The sequence below is a fragment of the Osmerus eperlanus genome, chromosome 2 (assembly GCF_963692335.1).
Source record: "Osmerus eperlanus chromosome 2, fOsmEpe2.1, whole genome shotgun sequence".
Lineage (NCBI taxonomy): Eukaryota > Metazoa > Chordata > Actinopteri > Osmeriformes > Osmeridae > Osmerus > Osmerus eperlanus.
Window position 1 is genome coordinate 5,195,879 of NC_085019.1, and position 22,074 is coordinate 5,217,952.

The window sequence follows — 22,074 nt, forward strand, 5'->3', positions numbered from 1 at the left end:
AATTGGAAGCTGATTGTCCACTTACTGTCAAAGAGAACACAAAACTCAATCAGTATAAAGAATAACTCGGCAGACCGAGGGAGGGAGATCAAATGCCTGTGTGGGTGTGGGTGAGAGAGAGGGGACTTGTGTTTAGAGAGGGGCGTGTTGTTGTCGTAGGCAACAGACGCCCGGTTGATGGGAGAGATGGGCGTCTGAGGCCTCAACGACTGGACATCAGGGAGTGAGAGGGAGTCAAACGTTCTGCCTGTCATCTTACACTCCACATGGTGTGTTATTACTGACACTGGCATTGTGAGACTCTAACAAAACCGGATAGCAGTTTGTCCTGTATGATTGATTTTAAATGTAGATACACCCTCTGAAGTGCACACGTCTAAGATTGTGTTGACAGGAGAGAAGCTGTGGTGGGTGAGCCAGGCCTCAGACAGGCCGCTATGGTTTATTAGCCTGAGGGATAATTAAGATAATAGATTTTGTGGGAGTGACATTTTCTATCCTTTTTCACGAAAAAAGTTTTATCTTCTAAGATGCTATCTTCAAAGAAGGATCTTCATCATGGAGACCCATATCTGCAGCCAAACACGAGTGTCGTTTCTGCAACGCTGGCACATCTGCGATGCAATTGACAGGAGAGGAGAAGGAGAGACCTGCTGTGTTGGCTCCTAAAAAAGAAAAAAGATTGAAAAAGTTCAAATGATCAATAATGAACCCGTTGTGCTGGTTGCTATCTGTTCAACGCTCGGTGCTGCTGGTGGCTGGTAAATGGCAGAGGCTTCGAGTTTAATATCCCACCCCAAGTAACAGTGTTCTTTGATAACATTCACTCATGGCTGGGTTGAAAACAACAGGGATCCATTCATCTGCTGTAAACAGCCGATGGTGAATGGAAGAAAGCATTGTGTTATCAGAGACCTTGCCAGGTCAATACAGGATCCACCCAGTCTGTCACAGGGATCATTGAGTTGAAAAAAAAGGGGACGTGAGGATATGTTTTAAGGGGGAATCTCAATGCTCTCTGGACCTACCTAGAAGACACGCCCATCAATGCAGTAGAAAACGTTCACAACGAGCAACATCTATCCAACAGTCCCAGTCATTCATCAAAGCATCTCTGTGGCGGGGTATTGATCTGAGTTCAGAGTTATCGGTTGGCAATGTTTGTTGGTCGTGTGTGTTCTTGACTCCAAGCCTGCTGCATTCAATGACGTCAATGTGTCAATGCCCTCGATTGAGTTCAGGTGGCTGTCACGGCGAGAGGTGAGGTAGGACCAAAGTGCAGGAGAGTCAGCAGACATTGTCGAACAAAAGGGGTTTATTACTCAAAACCGGGAAACAAACAGGGTACTCGCAGGGACAAAGGGTAATGACAAGACAAAGACTGGACACAAAACAGGAAACTAAATACACAGAAACAAAGACACAGGTGGACACAATGAAACTAACGAGAACTGAACGAGACCCAGGTGAAGACAGTGAAAGACACAGGGAGACACTAGGGCAGGGCAAAACTGAAACCAGGGGTGCACGGCTGTGGCCGTGACAGGTGGCATTACGATGCATTTTGGCATGGTACATTTTGTTTTCTCTCTCGTCGTGTGTCTATGATGACATGCCAAAGTGTCTGCACGATGTTCAAAAGCACGTACTCACAGTAATAATTAACCAGCTGGACATGGAACTGCATGTTAACTACACAGGCTAAGCCCTGGGAAAAAAACGCTCTTCCATTAATGTAGCAGTCAGGATAGAGGCCTCAACAGCTCTTACCGATTCAGGTCTCTGCTTCGGAATTGCTGTACGATCTGAAGGTTCTTCTAGTTCCTGTGATTGTGGGTTACACGCACACAAGAACACACAAACCCACACAAAAATGCACTTTCCTTCTGCACAGGTATAATATTTTCACTTTAAAACATGCTCTTTTAACTGTCATCCAACATAAAATGGCCACTTAAAACAATTGTACCAGGGTAAATTGAATAACAAACACCTACAGTATTGGCTGTCTTTTTTTCTGTTTCCCTACTTTAAATGCTGTACTCTGACCTTCATGTTAAAGAGAGACTCTGCTAGTACCTCTGAACCAGTCATTTTTACGTTGAGGTGTTTGTTAAACCCGCTCTCCAATCAGCTGGCTGTCTAATGCTTATAAACCCAGAACCTAAACTGATAGTCAACTTCACAAAGGTAAGGCACTACACAAGATGTGTCCCATTATCTACCCAATGTGACAACGCCACCTCCTCATACTATGCTAGGATTACCAACACCTGAACCTGACCCTGACAGCCATCTGCTCAGGTTTCGGCCCGGGTCCAACCTCCGGTAGGCTGCCAGAGAACAGGACAGCATCTTTATCATCCAGATAAATCATGATCTGAAAGAGGCACGCTAGATATACAGTTAGGTCCATAAATATTTGGACATTGACACAATTTTCATCATTTTGGCTCTGTATACCACCACAATGGATTTGAAATGAAACAATCAAGATTTGCTTTAAGTGCAGACTTTCAGATTTAATTTCAGGGTATTTACATCCAAATCAGGTGAACGGTGTAGGAATTACAACACATTTTATATGTGGCCCCCCCCTTTTTAAGGGACCAAAAATAATTGGACAAACTAACATAATCATAAATCTAATTGTCACTTTTAATACTTGGTTGCAAATCCTTTGCAGTCAATGACAGCCTGAAGTCTGGAACCCATAGACATCACCAGACGCTGGGTTTCGTCCCTGGTGATGCTCTGCCAGGCCTCTACTGCAACTGTCTTCAGTTCCTGCTTGTTCTTGGGGCATTTTCCCTTCAGTTTTGTCTTTAGCAAATGAAATGCATGCTCAATTGGATTTAGGTCAGGTGATTGACTTGGCCATTGCAGAACATTCCACTTCTTTGCCTTAAAAAACTCTTTGGTTGCTTTCGCAGTATGCTTCGGGTCATTGTCCATCTGCACTGTGAAGCGCCGTCCTATGAGTTCTGAAGCATTTGGCTGAATCTGAGCAGATAATATTGCCAGAAACACTTCAGAATTCATTCTACTGCTTTTGTCAGCAGTCACATCATCGATAAATACAAGGGAACCAGTTCCATTGGCAGCCATACATGCCCACGCCATAACACTACCTCCACCATGCTTCACTGATGAGGTGGTATGCTTTGGATCATGAGCAGTTCCTTCCCTTCTCCATACTCTTCTCTTCCCATCATTCAGGTACAAGTTGATCTTGGTCTCATCTGTCCATAGGATGTTGTTCCAGAACTGTACAGGGTCTTTTAGATGTTTTTTGGCAAACTCTAATCTGGTCTTCCTGTTTTTGAGACTCACCAATGGTTTACATCTTGTGGTGAACCCTCTGTATTTACTCTGGTGAAGTCTTCTCTTAATTTTTGACTTTGACACAGATACGCCTACCTCCTGGAGAGTGTTCTTGATCTGGCCAACTGTTGTGAAGGGGTTTTTCTTCACCAGGGAAAGAATTCTTCTGTCATCCACCACAGTTGTTTTCCGTGGTCTTCCGGGTCTTTTGGTGTTGCTGAGCTCACCAGTGCGTTCTTTCTTTTTAAGAATGTACCAAACAGTTGATTTGGCCACACCTAATGTTTTTGCTATCTCTCTGATAGGTTTGTTCCAAACACAAATACCATACTTGAAATGAACTCTAGACCTTTTATCTGCTCCTTGTCAATGAAATAACGAACTCCCATGAGGGAATAACATACACCTGGCCATGGAACAGCTGAGCTGCCAATTGTCCAATTACTTTTGGTCCCTTAAAAAGGGGGAGGCCACATATAAAATGTATTGTAATTCCTACACCGTTCACCTGATTTGGATGTAAATACGCTGAAATTAAAGCTGAAAGTCTGCACTTAAAGCACATCTTGATTGTTTCATTTCAAATCCATTGTGGTGGTATACAGAGCCAAAATGATGAAAATTGTGTCAATGTCCAAATATTTATGGACCTAATTGTAAAAAACTAATCACACATGGTCCAGGCCCGTCTGGTCTTCAATCTACCCAGACGCTCCCATGTTACCCCGCTCCTCATCTCCCTCCACTGGCTTCCCATCACGGCCCGCATCAGATTCAAGACTCTGGTACTGACCTTCCGAGCGGTGAACGGGACTGCACCTGATTACATCAAGTCTCTCCTCCAGCCAAACACCCCCCCCCCCCCCCCCCCCGCCACCTACGGTCTTCTTCTGACAACCGTCTGGTGGTCCCAACGCTCAAGAGCGCCCGGTCCCAACACAAGCTCTTTTCCTGTCTGGCCCCTCAATGGTGGAATCAACTCCCCATCTCCATCAGGGACACTGACTGTCTCTCCACCTTCAAGAAAAGGCTCAAGACGCACTTGTTCCGGGAGTACAACAGCACTTGGGAATGCTTGGCTGGACCTGATGTCAGTTTCCTCCAGGATCACAATGACTCGTATTGAGAGACTTGTTGCTCTTGTTGGTTAGTTGTAACGGTTTCAAATTATTGTACTCGCTGTGAAATATTTTACCGTTGATTGTTTTTTCTACAGGTACACTCTTGCACTCTTGTTGGGAGTTTCATGTTGTTCAATTGTAACTTGTTTAACTGCAGTCTCTTATGGTTCTTCCCTTTGGCACTTATTTGGTTTTCCACAATGTATGCTTCATGTTTTGGCTGCTCGCAATGTTTTGGGCTATCTCGTTGTTATGATCAGTGACCTATGCTCTTTTGTAAAGCTCTCTCTTGGAAGTCGCTTTGGATAAAAGCGTCTGCTAAATGCAAAAATGTAAATGTAAATGCATAAATGTAAATGGTAGATCCAAAAGGATTTCAGCAAATGCTCTTAAACATCATCAGAAGATTACGGTCTAAACACAATCATAAGTTTGTCCCCGAATTTCAGTGTAAGTTCCATCTTGTTTTTGTTTGATACAATACACACAGTGTCCCCTGCCACCACCCCACCCCTACCCTATATGTTTACCAAAAGCCTGTGGTCGTTCCCGGGCTGTGTTTTTCTCTACCACAGTACATTCTGTACAACACACCCTGATCAGATCTATCTAATCTAATGATCTTGTTCCTCAGTGCTATATGGCAGATCTGCCTCCATATTGTTCAGAGAAATTCAATCTCACCACAGTATCCCCTCATGTCCGTGACACTCAGCCCTCTGTTTCTCGTTCCAATTTGATATTTCACTCTATTCAGGGCATGAAAGCTTCTCTAGATATCAATTTACCTTTATGCTACCTTTCTCACTAAGGCTAATGACAGTTATTTGAGTGCTGTGCTGTGTGTGTGCTCCAAGTCCTCAGCTGTGTGCACTGACTGCGGATCTCAGTTCACCTGCCTGCTGGACATGGCTGTCCACTCCTATGTCGTGTTCAGATACGAGGGGAGGTTCGAGACACGAGAGCAGGAGAGGTCGAAGACAAGAGAGGCAACCCGACTCGTCGAAAGATCCCTTCGTAGATTCCATCTGTTGGATCACGAAAAAGTAATTCATCTCAAGCAGAGCAAGTAACTCAAATGAATTCCTTACTAAGACACATGTTTTAGATAGTGTGTGGGTGCGTGGGACTTTTATTGTTTAAATTGTCCATGTAATCTGTATATGATGATAGATTAGGTTGACTCCTCAAATATAATTTCACTGGGTTCAAACTGGTAAACGTTATCTGTCCACAATCCTGGATGGACTAATATGATCGTATAGGGTGAGGAGGTCAAGACACCAGCCCATCGTTCAATTTGGATTGATGCCATGTAGGGATGGCCATTGCTAGTCCCTCCTGCAGTGTAAAAGACACAGCCCAAACAGGGTCAAAGTTGAAGGGAATCAAGTTTCAATTCAGTTTTGGGAAGGCAGTTTAAAACAACACACCAGTGGGTTGTCAGGCCAGTCGTTAGGTACAGATTTGGCCATTCATGACGTGTTTACAATCTGAATTATGCAGCTGTGATGTATAACCCTAATTCTCAACACAGAACATGGCCAAATTTGTTTGGGATGTGTTTGTGTTTGGGCCTCTGGTGTGATTTGCTGTTAATTATATTTGATGTGCTAATAGCTTCCAACACAGCTCAGTGTTGGAGGTTTTACATTGTAGGGTGCTAAAACGCAACTTGGAAGACAGATTACATGCTCGGACACACACGCAACCCACACAGCACACACACACCACAGCAAATCCAATAAATTGTTCTCTATGAATGTTTAATGTGGGGAAAACTGTTGTTTGGTGCAACAGGTTCTCTGTAGCCTGCTGCATACTCAGCTTCTGTGAATAAGACATCTCTCCATCGCTCCAAACACCCTGCTCACGCCCTTCTGCCTGGGGGAGTGTGATTAAAGCTCTGGCAACACAAATGTTCGTATTGTGTGTGTGTGTGTGTGTGTGTGTGTGTGTGTGAGGTGTGTGTGTGCGTTCCTGAGTGTGGGTGTGCGAAGGGAGAGTATCTAGTCTCTGCCCTTGCCCTGTACCTGTTTGAACACTGCGTAGGCCTGATAACAGGCATGAATTAGATGGGTTTATCTGCGTTTTTGTATCTACAGTATGGAGTGGCACCATCTTTCACCAGACCTTTGATGGCGCCATGGCAAATAATTGTGTGTAGAACAGTTCAGAACGAAATACCTTTCACTCTGTTTGCAAAGTATGACTCGTGCTCTGTACACAAGCACACATGCATTCACATTCAACAGGTCAGATTGAAAAGATAGAGCCCACACAGTTAAAAAAATCCCCAGAAGGGTGTTTGTTTAGTCATGTGCCCTTAAAAAGTGTCAAGGCCTTTGACAGAGTCAAAGCCGGCCCCACCTCCCCAGCCTACTGTAGAAATCCTCTTCATACAGAGACCACAAACATGGCTGACCCAGACCCAAACAAGCATTCCAAATACAAAAATATACAAAAATGCACACACACGTCAGAGCTGACACAATTCCTTCTTGCCCAGGGGTTTGAATACCATTATACGTTGTTCCTCATGGACTTTATAGCCTTCTTTTTTGTATCTGATAAACTGTCAAATTCCCTTTGCCCCCTCATACTTCCAGGAGCCCTGACTACACTGTGCATTTCAACTGGATGACTACATGGAGAGAGATAGAGAGGGAGGGAGGGGGAGAGGGGGAGAGAGAGAGAGAGAGAGACAGAGACAGAGACAGAGAGAGAGAGAGAGAGAGAGAGAGAGAGAGAGAGAGAGAGAGAGAGAGAGAGAGAGAGAGAGAGAGAGAGAGAGAGAGAGAGAGAGAGAGAGAGAGAAGAGAGAGAGAGAGAGAGGGACATCCGTCTTCTGTCTGCCTGCCAGGCCTCCCTCCTTTCCTGCTACATGCACAGTGTGAACAAGGCCACGAGGTGCCCGCCGTAGGCAGGGAGAAGATGCAGTGTGGTTGTGCGAGTGACACATCTGAGACGCCTCTCCACTGCAAGGAGGGGGGGGGGGGGGGTTGGGGAAGAGCAAGGCAGACAGACAGAGACCCATTTCTGAGGACTGCCAACACAAACACACACACACCACAGAAGCCAGCCATGCATTCTTTGCAGGGATAAAGACACTAAATAGGTGCTGATGATTGCAGTCTCATCCCCTGCCAAAGCCCGGGAGACAGAGCAAAGCCAACAACAGTGGGCTCAATGGTGTCCCAGGGGGGAACACAGACCGATTACAGGCCCCCCACAGTTCCCCTTCAGCCCCGTGGGGATTCGAGGCATCACCGTGGTGACGTGTGGGGGGGGGACACACGATTCTAAAGCCTTTTGAATTGCCCGTCGCAAACATTTGAATTCCTGAATGAGCATAACAGGCTCACGTGCAGTAATTGTACATCCTATGGAATATCTGCATGCAGTAATAGGGTTCCTCACAGCATGCCGCCTGTGTTAAACCCTGTGTCACGCCATCTTAGAGATGGCTCCTGAACACCGATGTGAAGCGTGCTCAAGAGGCTTGACGTTCCAGAGTTCAAACACAAACCTTTTGTACCTCCACATTGACTGATCTGACAACAATTCATCCCATCGTTCTTTCAGCGCTTGAAAGAGAGAATGACTGTCATATTTTCCTCAGGAACATTCCGGTCATCTACCACACATGATCCACAGCCGATCTGGGAGAACGGGTAGAATACGGAACGGTATAAATCAGAAAGGGAGATGCTACCTAATTGCCCTCTGTTAGGCTTCACCTCAGCCCAGCGGTGATGGAGAGGGTTGCAGTTTCCATTATGTGACGTAGTTCAAGATCGACCTGTGTCTATTGAGAGTGGACCCAAAAGTGTTTGTGTCTTGTTGAAAAGAAAAAGCAACTGAACATACCACCAGCTGACTCATTGGATTTGATTAGTGGCACCTGCTCCCACTTTGTTCAGTCTGACTCTCAACACCTGCCTGCTCTCAGAAACCCACCGAAATGCTACATCGAGTGCAATTTCGTGTAGGGATTTATTATTCAAGGTAATAACATCAGCCTCCATTTATGAGGGCATCCGACCCAATTCCAGGTGCGAAATAAGCAGATGTTTGCTGTTGGGAGGGTGTAGGGAGGACAGTCAGCAAGGTCAGCTGACCAAGAGCCTGTAGGCTGGAGAGAGAGTGATCTCACGACTGCTTTTCAAGGAGAACTTCTTCCTCAATGCAGATTCCTGAATCTCACTGAGCTGTATCGTGCACTAAATGGATTAGTTGCTGTTCGGCTGTTTTCCAGAGGGAGCCTATGGCTCCGGAAAGTACGGCAATTGAAAGCTACATCAACGCCTCATTTGCACAGTCAATCCTTTTGCTAATTGCATTGGGATACGGAGGAGGCTGCTTTGAAGACCTGCAGAGGAGCGAGAGAAGGAGGAACGGGGGGGGGGGGGGGAGAGAGGTAGCGCAGAAGGGGAGGTGGAGTGAGCACATTTGACAGACTGCTTTCCTGCTGCAGTGTATTTTTAAGCCTCCAATTCCCAGAGCAGATGCTTTTCCACCCTCCTCCAGTTCTGATTTGTTTCCATCAGCTCCTTGTTCAGCGGCCGCTTCTGTTACAACCTGGCTGATTTCTTCTCGTCTCCAAATAGACTGCCAAGCCCAGGCCCAGCGGAGCGTAAACAAAAGAATCCCATCCCTGATAAAGCAAAGGACTCATATTTGCAGAGTTAAGAAGCCCGCACCGTCAATCGCCGCTTTGTGGGATTTCAGCCAACGGTTTGTTTTAGTGTTTTGCTACAGTGGTATTGTTGTCCTGACCGAATATATGCAGCCAAGCCCTCTCGATTCACTTGGTCTGCAGGCTGTCAACGATCAGCAGACTATGGAATCTGGAGCATGGGAACAAGGCCTGCCGATCTCAGAGCTAGAGTAGTTTGGAAACGCTTCTATTCCACAGAAGCTTTGTCAACAACAAAGCTTAAAGGGCTTGTCCTCAGGCGGCCTCAAAACGATCAGAGAAGTAAAGTCGCGTCATCTCAGAGTAATGTGTCACGTTGACGTCATGACTGCTTTGTGGATACAGACTTTTGCACTTGTACAACTGTCCTGTTCATCCTCATCATCCTCATCATGGACGGATGTCGGCATGATGTCGTGTCATGTTCAAACCTCAGGTAGAAGTGAAGCATTGTGTGATGAAAACAATGACACGGTGCTTCACTAGCATGGATGAGGTTTGTCTATATATAAAACAGGCATATAATATTGATCAAAACAGGGAACAAAAGGGAAAATCCTAAACTATTGACTGAAATGGGAGTGAATCCATAAACGGGTTCCATATAGGATCCTTGTGTCCTCTGAAAAGCCCAACAGACACAGAGCCGATCGAATTGAGGAAGAAAGGCTTTAGACGAGCCTCTCCAGTTTGCAGCATGACCTCTGGGTATTTAGGTCAGACAGGAGGCAGGGGTTTGCAGAGGACTGCTGCTAAGCTACACGCTGTGGAGTCAAGGGAGGTTACTAGAGGAGGAGATATCAGGCTGTTTCACAGGGAGTAGTTGAGACACGGGTTGAATATGGAATGGAGGGATCACGAGCTACATTCTATTTCAGACGCATTTCAAACTCAAGAGGAAAACGAGGGGACTAACCCGACTTCAGTTGAACATTAACCCCAAATATCAGGACATTGATGTTGACATGGTTACTAAACTCAACAGTAAGGTTACTTATAATGACATGTGGCCAGTATTAGAAAAAAAGCATGTGTTGTGGCATCATGCATTACAACAGCAAAATATTTTCCATTATGTGACGTAGTTCAAGATCGACCTGTGTCTATTGCAACATATTTTCACTCCAAGGTATAAATTGATGTCCGATATTTGTATCACAATGTGGTCGGCTACCATACATGATAAAGAGACATGAGCACTTACACAACAGCACATAATTGCTTTACTTCACCAACAGATTGCTGTAATTACTGAGAGTACAAGCAATTTAAAACAGTTAGCCTGACAATTACATAGCTGTACGTCCACTGAATGGAATAGGCATCCAGCAGTTAATAAGAGCCATTCAAATTCAAAAGTTTAATACAGATGACAGAATTACTTTACAGACTGTACTGTAAAACAAAACAGAAACTCACAATAGGTCACCATTTTGCTAAACACGTAATCTTAAAAACGCTTCATTTGTATCTATCAAAACGACAGATGACACGCTCTGTTCTTTGAACAGTAGATGAAGCACCCTTTTGACCGTAATCCCACCAAAGAAAGAGTTTTGACATTCAACAGATTTATACAGTATTCCGGGAAAACTAAATGACACACAATCAATTCAGGGAAATGGATAACAGTATGTGTAAAGTGTAAATCCGCCACATGGGAAAAGCACTGTGGACGTCTTAATCTCAGAATATAATCTTGCCCCTAGAGAATTTTTGCTGCTCTACCAAACAGAATGTCTGAACAGGTACACTGTAGAGTGGAAAATCCTCTGAAAGACTTAAGTACATATAGTAGACAAAGGCCCTTAAGAGCATAGAACATTTGAATACATCACAAAGCGGCCCATGACAAGAACAGAGCAGATGTTAATTCACAAGACTACATCTGTTTTTGAAAAGACTTGGTGGGCCAATGGTGACAAGAACAGTGTGTGGAAATGACTGAAGAATACTTGGCAAAATGCTGCTGCTTCACTTCAAAATCCCTGCTGAATACTCTAGTAATAATGCTCTCAGCCTAGACGTATAGACCAACAACACCATGGGGCACTGTCATCCAAAACCTGGACCTGATTACTTCAAAGTTGTAGCATTACAAAAGATCAGCTGTTACAGCATCTTAGAACCTCAAAGACAGCAGACTGTATTTTTGTATTCCAGATATACATTTACTCATGTACAACGTATTTGTGTGTGTGTGCCCCTTAGTCTCATCCAGCACTTAAGACAGTTATTATCACCCAGTGTTTCACTCCATTACTTCACCCATCTGCAGGCAGGCAAGACTCAGACAAGAGCAGAAGCTCACAGAGCAATTCATCTTCATTTCCGCCACTGTAACAAACAACTGAGGCAAATCACTGAGGCGGCAAAGCGGAACACATCCGCTGATGGACAATCTCTTACAAGAACAACCCGATCCTACGTGCACATACTCCACATGCATCCAAATGAACACGGACGGCGGGGTGACTCACCCGCCGAATCATTTGAGCATGATAAGGATGTGCATGACTTCGTATTGGTGGGTAAAGTTTATACAGTATTATTGATTTAGAAGGAGAGGAAGGAGAACGGGGAAGGGTGTGGATTACAGGCTCTGGGAGGTGACGAGAGGATACACTCAGGGGTGATGAGGCACTCAGCAGTCAACCCCTAGGAGGCGCAGGATGTTAACTGGCAGATATGATTCAGTAACCTTCACGGTTCATGTCCACCGGGGGTTAACAGCATGGTCACCGTTAGTAGACCCCCACAATCCAGTCATCCGTGCTTTGCAGTTCAACACTGATTTCTCCCGAGGCCTGTCTGTGGGGAGCACCGGTAGATATAGTAGCAGAAACTGTTGGAGTCTTGACTCAAACACCCCCAAACTCTTTCTGAGTCTTTCAATCCCACAGATCAATGAAAAACTATGTTTATTTATATATAAATGAAATGACGGCATTATGGAGTGGAGGATACACAAGCTACATTCCGTTTCAGACACATTTCTAACTCCAGAGGAAATGGAGGTACCTGGCTGCAGCTTCTTGTCCTGAGGGCCAAGGATGAAGAGAAACCTCCTCTAGCCTCACTGACAGTTCTGGGTTCCATGGTCAGATAGGGGCAAACAAGAGTGTTTGATCGAGGGGAGGGGGAAGGGGGCGATTGGGGGGGGGGGGGGGTCTAAGACAGCTCAACCAGGCAGAACACCCTCGACTGCTCCCTGGAGACCATAATCTATCATATTTATCATCTCAGAGCTCTGAAATGGAACACAGGACTTGGAGAGAGAGAGAGGACCAGAAAAGAAAAGTCATTTATTTTTCATTCAGTGAGCTGCACTGAGGCTGTGGAAACTCCTTATCCCAGCAATCAGTACCCCTTATCTGAGCGACGCCTGTCTTGGGAACAACAAAAGTCATTTTGTGTGTAAAAAGCTTTTCAGAGCTACTGGAGCCCCATACATTAATCACTTTTTCATTACTAGAATTATTATTTGATCTGTTGAGAGGGTTGTAATGAGACTTCAGAAACACATACAAGGGTTTCTATGCAGGCTTCAGACTTCTTAACAACATTAATGTGACATCAGGGTTATGCATTTCGTGCCTGATAGTATGCGGACCGAGGGGCATTTTCAAGTATGAAATTATCGACTATTAACATCAGTGCTGTGATCTTAGGAACCTGAATATATAAAATACTGCTCTGACAGTACAAGTATGCATGCTGGCACAAAAGCATATACACACACTCGTACGCACCCATGGTTACCAATGCCACAGTAAGACCCTCATTATGTTTTAATATGTGCATTTGGTCTGCTATCAGCCATCCCAACAAACAATCAGGAAGATGCTCAGTGTGAGGGCTAAGTGCTCAGAGGCAGCACTGTTTCCTTTCCAAACCGTTTCCTTGTATGCATCTGGACTTGTCCCTCCTTGGAAAGTGTTTTAGTTTACGTTACGTTTTAAAACGTTATGTTATTAGAATACCAGTGGGAGTGCTCAATTTGTCCAGGAGAGCTTAGAACAGAGATAGGATTTTGAAAGCCTTTCAAGGTTTCCTGAACTTGTCTGTCTCGTTGGAAAAAAAAGATAGCAAAGGAATGACTTTTAGGGACACTTTCAGGATTTGCTCTCAATTCAAAGAACTTTTCGTCTGGATTCTTCTCATGCCACACACAAACTCAGCCACACACATCCACACACACAGAGTTACGCATGTTCACAAAATCTAAAAGGTTGTGGGTTCGGCCGCTGCCAAGCTCAAATTGATGTCTGAGAATAGATCCATATTCAGAGGCTTAATCTCCATATTAATTATTTTCCTCTGAAACCACACATTGAATTTGCATAATTAAACGCGTTGCCAAACACTTTAATAGCACTGTGCCACAAAAGATGAAGGGAAAAACGGAAGTACCAAAATAGCTGAATGCCATCCACGGTGGCTGCAACATTGCAGGACATAAACCAGGACTGATCAGGAGATCGTGCAGTCCTCTTCAGTGTCAATGTCCTCACAAGCCAAAGGATATGAAACGGTGTTGCCTTATTCTTAATTCTTGATTAGTTATGGATGTAAATAGATACCCATTGCAATGCATTGACTGTACTGTGCTATTTAGTTTCAGAGAAAACAGTGTCAAGAATGATTTATCAATCTTGACGAGTTAGTCAAACACAATGACACCATGGTAATGGAATGGATTTGTTATGGTAATATTGTCTAAGGAGGGTGTAGCTGGGGAATTAAAACATATTATTTGACATCAATATTTGACTTGCGAGGGCGTAAAGACTTAACGATTCAAAGAAATGTATTGTGAAAGTGCCGCCTAAGAAGTATGCAATAGGATTATATTTCAGTGATCAAAATAAAAGAAGAACATTGGTTTTGGACAATAAGCCGATATTCCTGGACATACGGATCAGGGAAAAAGTTACCTCAGTGCTCTGCACACTGCATGGTGAGCAGAAGGGTGGAGAGAAGCTGGTCTGAGGCCAGTAAATATGTTGTGACACGATAGTGTCCACTGGGGCATCCTCAGCTTGGTTACAGGCATGCCAGGCACAGACTGGCTGTCACCAATTAGAAACAAACAAGGTTTATGACATCAGAGTTTGAGGGGGGGGGGGGGGGGGGGTTCAAATCACCTCAGACAAAGCAAACTTGAATTTGGTTCATTAACAGAAGGCCAGGGCTGAATATATCCACACAATATACAACAAAATATAGTACGTTTACATTGATTATGCTACCACTGCATCCTTAATAAAGGAAGGACCACTAACGTAATTACATAAACAGGGGATAAGTCTGTAGAGTTTATGATGAACATAGTTGATATTAGTGTCGGATAACTCACTAAATAACGATAATTTATTCTAATGTCCACTTTCAAGGTCAATCTCTTTATATCATGTCAGAATATATGAGTTCCATAGTCTTCAATGACCATAAGCAGTATCAGACCTCCTATGCTAATTCAAGGCATTAAATCAACATTTCAAGAGCTAACTCATTTGGCACACCTTACTTTTGGTTTTGTGTCTTGAATTGTCAGTGTCTGCCCTGCTTTCGCCAGGATTTCTGTAGAATTCCGTATATGTTCATATAAAGATGAAAAGCTTTTAGTGTCAATATCTGTGCTGTGGATTTGGCGTCTGACATAGGTTCAACCCACTCCATATAAACAGGTATAAAGCCTTCTCACTGGGATTGTTGCAGTTGGCATTGAGATGCAGGGAAACCGTCTGTGATGTGTGTTTGCAGTCAGTCAGCCAGGCACCCTGGAAAGAGAATTGCATATGGGGACCGTGGCAACTGCCAGTTATGTGCCACTCTATTGATGGTATCTGTAGATGGCTGCTCTTCTGTCACTTCTGTGCCTGTTGGAAATGCATGGCATTCTCTCGTGGGGCTGACTGACGTGGCCCAAATATGTCGGACTGAAAGACCAGAATGTTTTATTTAAGTTTGCTCTTTATTATCGGAGTACCCGAAACAAAAAACGTAAGATCCGTACAGATCAGATGAAAGGCAATCAGACACTTGCTACTGCCTTTCAGAAACACTTACCACTAGGTGCTGCTACACTGGAGGTGGGAAATTGCCTCAAATTACACAATGCAAACTGTTTCACCTCTGAGCAGTTCATACACAATTGTCTGCAAAACACTTGAAGCACACTGGGAGAATCAACCAATCATACTTTATATTTGACAGTGCTGAGAAGCAGAGAGCTGAAACATTCAGAGCGTGTCAAAGCTAAATCCATTCACCACAAGGACTTGTGAAAGCTTTTACCTTGTCTTCCAGAAAATCCCTGCTTCTAAAGATATTGACTCTGGTCTGTGATGAGCGGAGCTGTACATGGAAGGTAGAGAAATAATACTTCCAGTTGTTATTGACTGTAACTCCAATCGTTCTCTTTCGCCTCAGCCCTGCATCACTAGCCACTCACCACTCCCCTCGGACTTGAACTGCTGTTTACACTTGTCTCAACTCATTACTCTACATTCTCAGTCTCAGGCCTCTCCAGCCAATCCAGGGCATTTCATTTCCATTTTCACCCAACTACTAAATACGTATTTCATCATGATGTGTATAGTAGGTTAGAATGAACAGAGCAAAGACAGGATAAAGATTTTGTTGCACTGTACTGAAGTAACTGACCTTTTTTTTTCATTTACTGTGCCTGGTAGCTTCGGATCCTTGATCTTCTGCTGTAGCCTTCTTTCTTTATGCACTATTTGTGTGTGACTTTGGATAAAATAGTCTGCCAAAATGAATACAACGCTAATGTGAAAAAGAAAAGACATACTGTGGATTTATGGTTTAGAGTTCCCTGATAGAAACTCATGACAGGCACCGTAAAGGAACCACTGATCACGGGCATAAGGGGGAACACGCCTGGAGGGCAGGACTGACTTCCACACATGGTTAACCTGGAGGGCAGGACTGACTTCCACACATGGTTAACCTGGAGGGCAGGACTGACTTCCACACATGGTTAACCTGAAGGGCAGGACTGACTTCCACACATGGTTAACCTGAAGGGCAGGACTGACTTCCACACATGGTTAACCTGGAGGGCAGGACTGACTTCCACACATGGTTAACCTGGAGGGCAGGACTGACTTCCACACATGGTTAACCTGAAGGGCAGGACTGACTTCCACACATGGTTAACCTGGAGGGCAGGACTGACTTCCACACATGGTTAACCTGAAGGGCAGGACTGACTTCCACACATGGTTAACCTGGAGGGCAGGACTGACTTCCACACATGGTTAACCTGGAGGGCAGGACTGACTTCCACACATGGTTAACCTGGAGGGCAGGACTGACTTCCACACATGGTTAACCTGGAGGGCAGTCAGAGGCAGAGAGGAAGCCCCCCACACACACACTGTATCCAGGCCACACTGCTCAAGGGACACATCGACAGACCGCCAAGTCTGACATGCAGCTATTGCTGCCCGGGGGGCTCAAGCTTATAAATGGAACAACACCTGTGTGACTGCTCATCCAGGATGTCAGCAGGGGGTGCTAGGGTTGTCCCAGGGTTGACCACCTGACATTTACAACATCCAGCAGCAAACCAGTTCAGAACAGCTGAAAGACTGAATGGGATGACTAGTTGCACCTTTTCTTTTTTTTTAACCCAGCTTATCAGACGTCCAAGGCTTCATCAAGTCATTATAGCATCGAGTATTTTCGATATCCAGTTACATTACTGGTAGTAACACCAATGACACATATCCATTGGTTTGAGAACCTGGCCTGGTCCTTGTAATAAATGTAGCCATTATTTGGATGCTGTAAGCACCAACAGGAATCACTGTGTTGCCTCTGGATACAGACTACCTGATTGTCAATTTATCAAGGCTGGATATAATCAATGCCCTCAATATTGGGCAGGGAGGACTGAGCACTCAGTCATGTCTTAGTGATTAGTCAGCAAATGGAGGGCTGCGCTCCGACAATGCGGCCATGTTATACATTTTGGAAATAACTAATTGACATGGAGGTTACACTGACTGGCCTTAGGCTTTCATTTAAAATCAACTAATAACCTGATTTCTCCTCAACGTGCCCGCGTGGACAACACCCTAGCACGAGCAGAGGAATGTCGACAAAACGGAGCCGACTGTTCAGTGGAGTCAGTGTTTTGATGTGCTCTTTGCCTCCATTGTGTTCCAGTATCCTCCGATCCCTCCAGACCCTCTCTAGCGTGTCTCTATCGTCTTTCTCCTTCCTCTGTCCTCCTCCATCCTGTGCCCTCGTTCTTTTCTTCTCTGTGTGGTGGTCAGCAGATCCCAGGTGCAGCAGTCTCTTTCCATTGACGTGTTCTAATAGAGCTGTCATCACCCCTGGTACCAACCTTCCCCCACCCCACCATCACCACCTTCCCTCCCACACACACACACACACACACACACACACACACACACACACACACACACACACACACACACAGCCACCAAAAACCTCAGAACTTTACAACTATTATGGAGATTCGTCAAATAAATCAAGCCCATGGCGTGTTGTGACTGGACATAAAATGACAGGTATATTGACTGGATGCAATACAGGGAAAGAAATGCCAGACGAGCATCATTCGTCAGGGGGACTATTCCTCTTTCGTTTAAAGGTTGCACTGTGCAAAGGGGGTCTCATTTGACCAGATCTATCTCATTATTATTGATTCTCCTTAATGATTTTTTTCCTGGTTTCCGTGTTCACTAGCCTACAGGATAATCTTTCTGTTTAGAAACTAAACTTTTAGACGCTTAGACTTAATCTGTGTAGTGAATTTAGTTGCATTAGAATCTGTGCTGTATGGGGAACTACAATGAGAGTATTGATGGATGAGGAATTGCATTGTAACATAAAAAGATAATACAAACTTTACTGTATATAATGCATGCACGTTTACTCCGTCAAGCACATTCTAACCATAAAACATACTACTAATAATATTTGATCATGATTACGAAGTACAAACATACTCCTATTTAAGAACATCTACAGGCAAAAATCCAATCAATTTCCAAATGATGTTCACGTAAATGTCATACAGTAATTGTCAGATGACTGATGCCACATTAAGCTAATTGTATTTTACAGTTGTTAAAGCTGTTATGGCTGTTCTGTACAGTCAATGAGAATGTGGTGGTACCGGAGAAATCAATGAGGTGGGGAATGCAAAACCAGCTTACTGTTTTCTCATTAGAAAAGGGGAATTATCCTTGGGAATTGAAGCCAGATAGCAGCCTTACTAACTTGCATGAAGTGTGCATCCCATATGGGGACCATCAATTTTTCTAAATTACATGGAAAGTGCATGGCTGAGTTCAGCTGCAGGACACTAAAATCGAACCTACTTTTAAACAGGCACGTCGTTTTTAGAAAGACAATTTTTGTTGAGGAAAAAAACAAAAACAAACATTTGTTGTCAGTAAATTGAGGTACTACAAAGAAATTCATTTTCAAATGTATAGTGTAAGAGCGCAGTCCAATCTTCTCTTTATGAATAGGAACATTGTCTCTACAGAGCTCACTTTTGACGGGCACGTCCACACATGTTTTGAAGAAAAATCCCCAGACATTAACTTTGAGCCTGGTGATGACAGACATGTTTACTTTCCCCATCATGGTCAGGGTCAGACCCAAGCCGATATCAAACTGTGATCACTGAGCTTGGGAGTGTCTGGCAGGTCACGTCACCCATGTGGTGGCCCAATACCTGACATCATTTGATTCTCCTGTTCCATTATGAGTGTTGTCTGGAAGCTGAGAGGTGTTCAATATTTGTCTTACATAACACCAGACATGGACAGGCTGCGAATAGTGTTGTGACTTCCGAGTGAAGGCTGTGGAGAGGGCCTGCCGGAGATGGGGCATTGTGTGTCAAGTGCAGAGGCACCCTTCAAACCCTGAAAGAGTCCCATGCGTTCGTCTCAAAGGTTTGCAACTCAAGAGCACCAAAAGAATCGAGTTATTCCTTGAACCATAAGAGGTGCCAACGTTCTCATCTTTTATACAGGGGAAGAGCAGAAACCGTGACAAAAGCACGTCGTATAATCAGATAGCATCTCAGTATGAGCATCAATCTCAGTTCCTGAGTGCTCCTTCTCTCTCAGACGTTTCGCACGGATAGAGAACATCAAAACATTGTCACCTGTTGCCATGGTAGTTGGCTGAGTTCTGGAGTGACCTATGGTATCTGACTTCCTCATATCAATTTCAGATAACAGAATTGCTGATACAAATGTTTATATTATTAAATATTCATGTACCGCTGATGTAAAATGAAGAAACGTAGTCAATATGCTGAGTGTGCGTGTTTGTTATTCTTTGAAGCTACGGGTAGAAAGTGAAAGAGAGAAAGAGAGATGGAGAGAGAGGGAATGGAAGAGAAAGGGAGAGAAAATAAAACCGAGAGACAATTAAAGATGACAAAGAGTGTAATAAGAAATCAAAGAGGAAGAGAGGTAAAAGAAAAAGGAGAGAGAGGGATAAAGAGAGAGAGAATGCCAGAGAGAGATGCGACAGTCAGATTGATGGGCTCTGTAATCTAATCAAAGTGTCAGTGCAGAGCTACAAAGGTACAGCTCACTGAAAACACATGTTTTTAGCTAACACGAGTCTGCCCATCAATTCCACTGTATTTTTTTTTATTTAACCTTTATTTAACCAGGCAGAATCATTAAGAACAAATTCTTATTTACAGTGATGGCCTGGCAAAAAGCGGGAAGGGGGCTATGGAAGAACAATCAGGTTAAAAAGCACACAATCACAGCAGTACAGACATACAGAAAAAAAAGCAAAAAAGCAACAACTAAAAACAAGCAGGTTAAACAAAGCAGGGCATTAGTAGCATAGAGAGTCAGAGGGGATACAAATGTTAAAAGCACAAAAAGCACAAAGCAAGACACAGAGATTATTTACACCAAACAACAACCACAATCAAGACACAGACTGACACTGGCAGGTATGAACAAAGGATACAGGCAGCTGAGAAAACAAAGCAGGCAACAGAGGTGCAACAAGAGGACCAACTAGGCAGTTGGCAACAGACAATAATGACAAACCATGGGGAAGAATGGGACAACAAGATACTGAGGGGAGGGGTTGAAAGGTGAGAAAGCATTTACAGAATTCGGTGAGGATGAGTGAAATGGGATGGAAATGAATTTGTCCAGTTTGAGGTGTTTTTGCAGAGCATTCTAGTCAGAGGCGGCAGCGGACTGAAATGATGCAAGACCATGGGTGGATTTGAGTTTGGAATTTGCAACTGGATATGGAGAGAGGACCGGGTGTTGATCGTGACAGGAAGCGGATGCAGCAGGTGAGCCAGGTAAGGGGGGGTCCGGTGAAGAAGGGTCTTGCAGATGAGGACAAGCCAGTGAATATTACGACGGGTGTGAAGTGAGGCCCAGTTGACCAGGGAGTAAAGAGCACAGTGGTGCGTGTGGAAAGGGACGTCTGTGGCAAAGCGGATAGCAGAGTGATAGAGTGTCGAGTTTGGAGTGTGCGCCCTGACAGGCAGATCTGTATATTGTGTCACCAAAATCAAGCGTGGCAAAAACAGATCGGTCAGTGGACATTCACTTTCTAGATCTATTTCGAGATGTCACTTCTCTCTCTCTGAAGCCGTGAGCAGTGGTGTAGGGAATGGCCTGTTATGCAGAAGAACATTCCTCCACTCAGCCCCCTCACCGCAGACAGGGGGATGCTCAGCTAAGGCCTGCCTCCGACAACCGCTTATTGAATTAGCCAACGCTGGGAACACAGACCAGAGGGATGAGATGGGGAGGCACCATGCCATCCAGATGCCATCTGTTATCCTGGGCATGGGGGAGCACACCGTGGGGGATGGGCACACCAACACGGGCTGCACATTTTTGCTTCTCTTTCATTTACTTATGTTATATTCCGACAGGGCAGTTGTAAAGTCTCGGGGTCTCTTCTTATATTCGTATTTTACATGGGTGATTTTCTAGTATTTTTCCATGGTCGGTCAGATAGTGATTTCCTATGTCATCTCTGTGTTGCATTGAAGCAGAAACTCCCGTTTCCCCTCAGCAATGCCTTGGAGACACATGTTCAAAGACTACTCTGTACAGTAAACACTGTTTAGCATATCAACTCACATATGCTGGTAATGTCAGACTTCAGCTTGTGTTCATTTTACTTGGCTTGGGGTAATGCCAGGGAGCAGAAAACCAGCTATATGCCCTTCAAAAACAGACCAAAGAAACACATTTTAAATTCTTGAGTTCAGACAGCTTTTGAGAGGGAAGGGGGAGACTAATACCAGCTAGTCTGGGCCTTTGCTGCACTGTGTCTGATATTAGACCCATCAAACAACTGTCTGTCCAGAAAGTCCATCAGAGTGAGGAGTCTTACACAAACATTTCTGCCTCACCTCCAGGGTGATAAGGGACGACCACTTAGCTCAGAACAGTCTGCTCAACCCAGAAACTCTCTTCCTCTCTAGTCTACTCTTTGTTCCGACAACACAGAACACATCTGGCTTCACACTTTTCGGTTGAACAGGTCTACCACAAACCATCTCTTTCCAAATGGTTTCATATACAGTAAATACAATCAGAGAAAGGAACCAAAAGAAAAAGAAAAAAAATGCAATCATTCAAAGCACCCCCAGATGACTTGGTGGCGATGGTGGATGTTGGTGTTGGTGTGTGTGTGTGGTTGGAGAAATCACACAATCACAAACGGTGACCACCGAGTTCTCCGTGAGGTCTCTCTTCTAATGGCCACTCCGGGGATATGATGAATGAACAACAAAACAGCATGCACATGCTCTCACACACCACTGATCATCCAGGGATGGACAGACAACAAAGAGCTCTGCTGTCTGGTGACAGATGGTGGAGCACTGAGGGGGAAATCAATTAGAGCGAC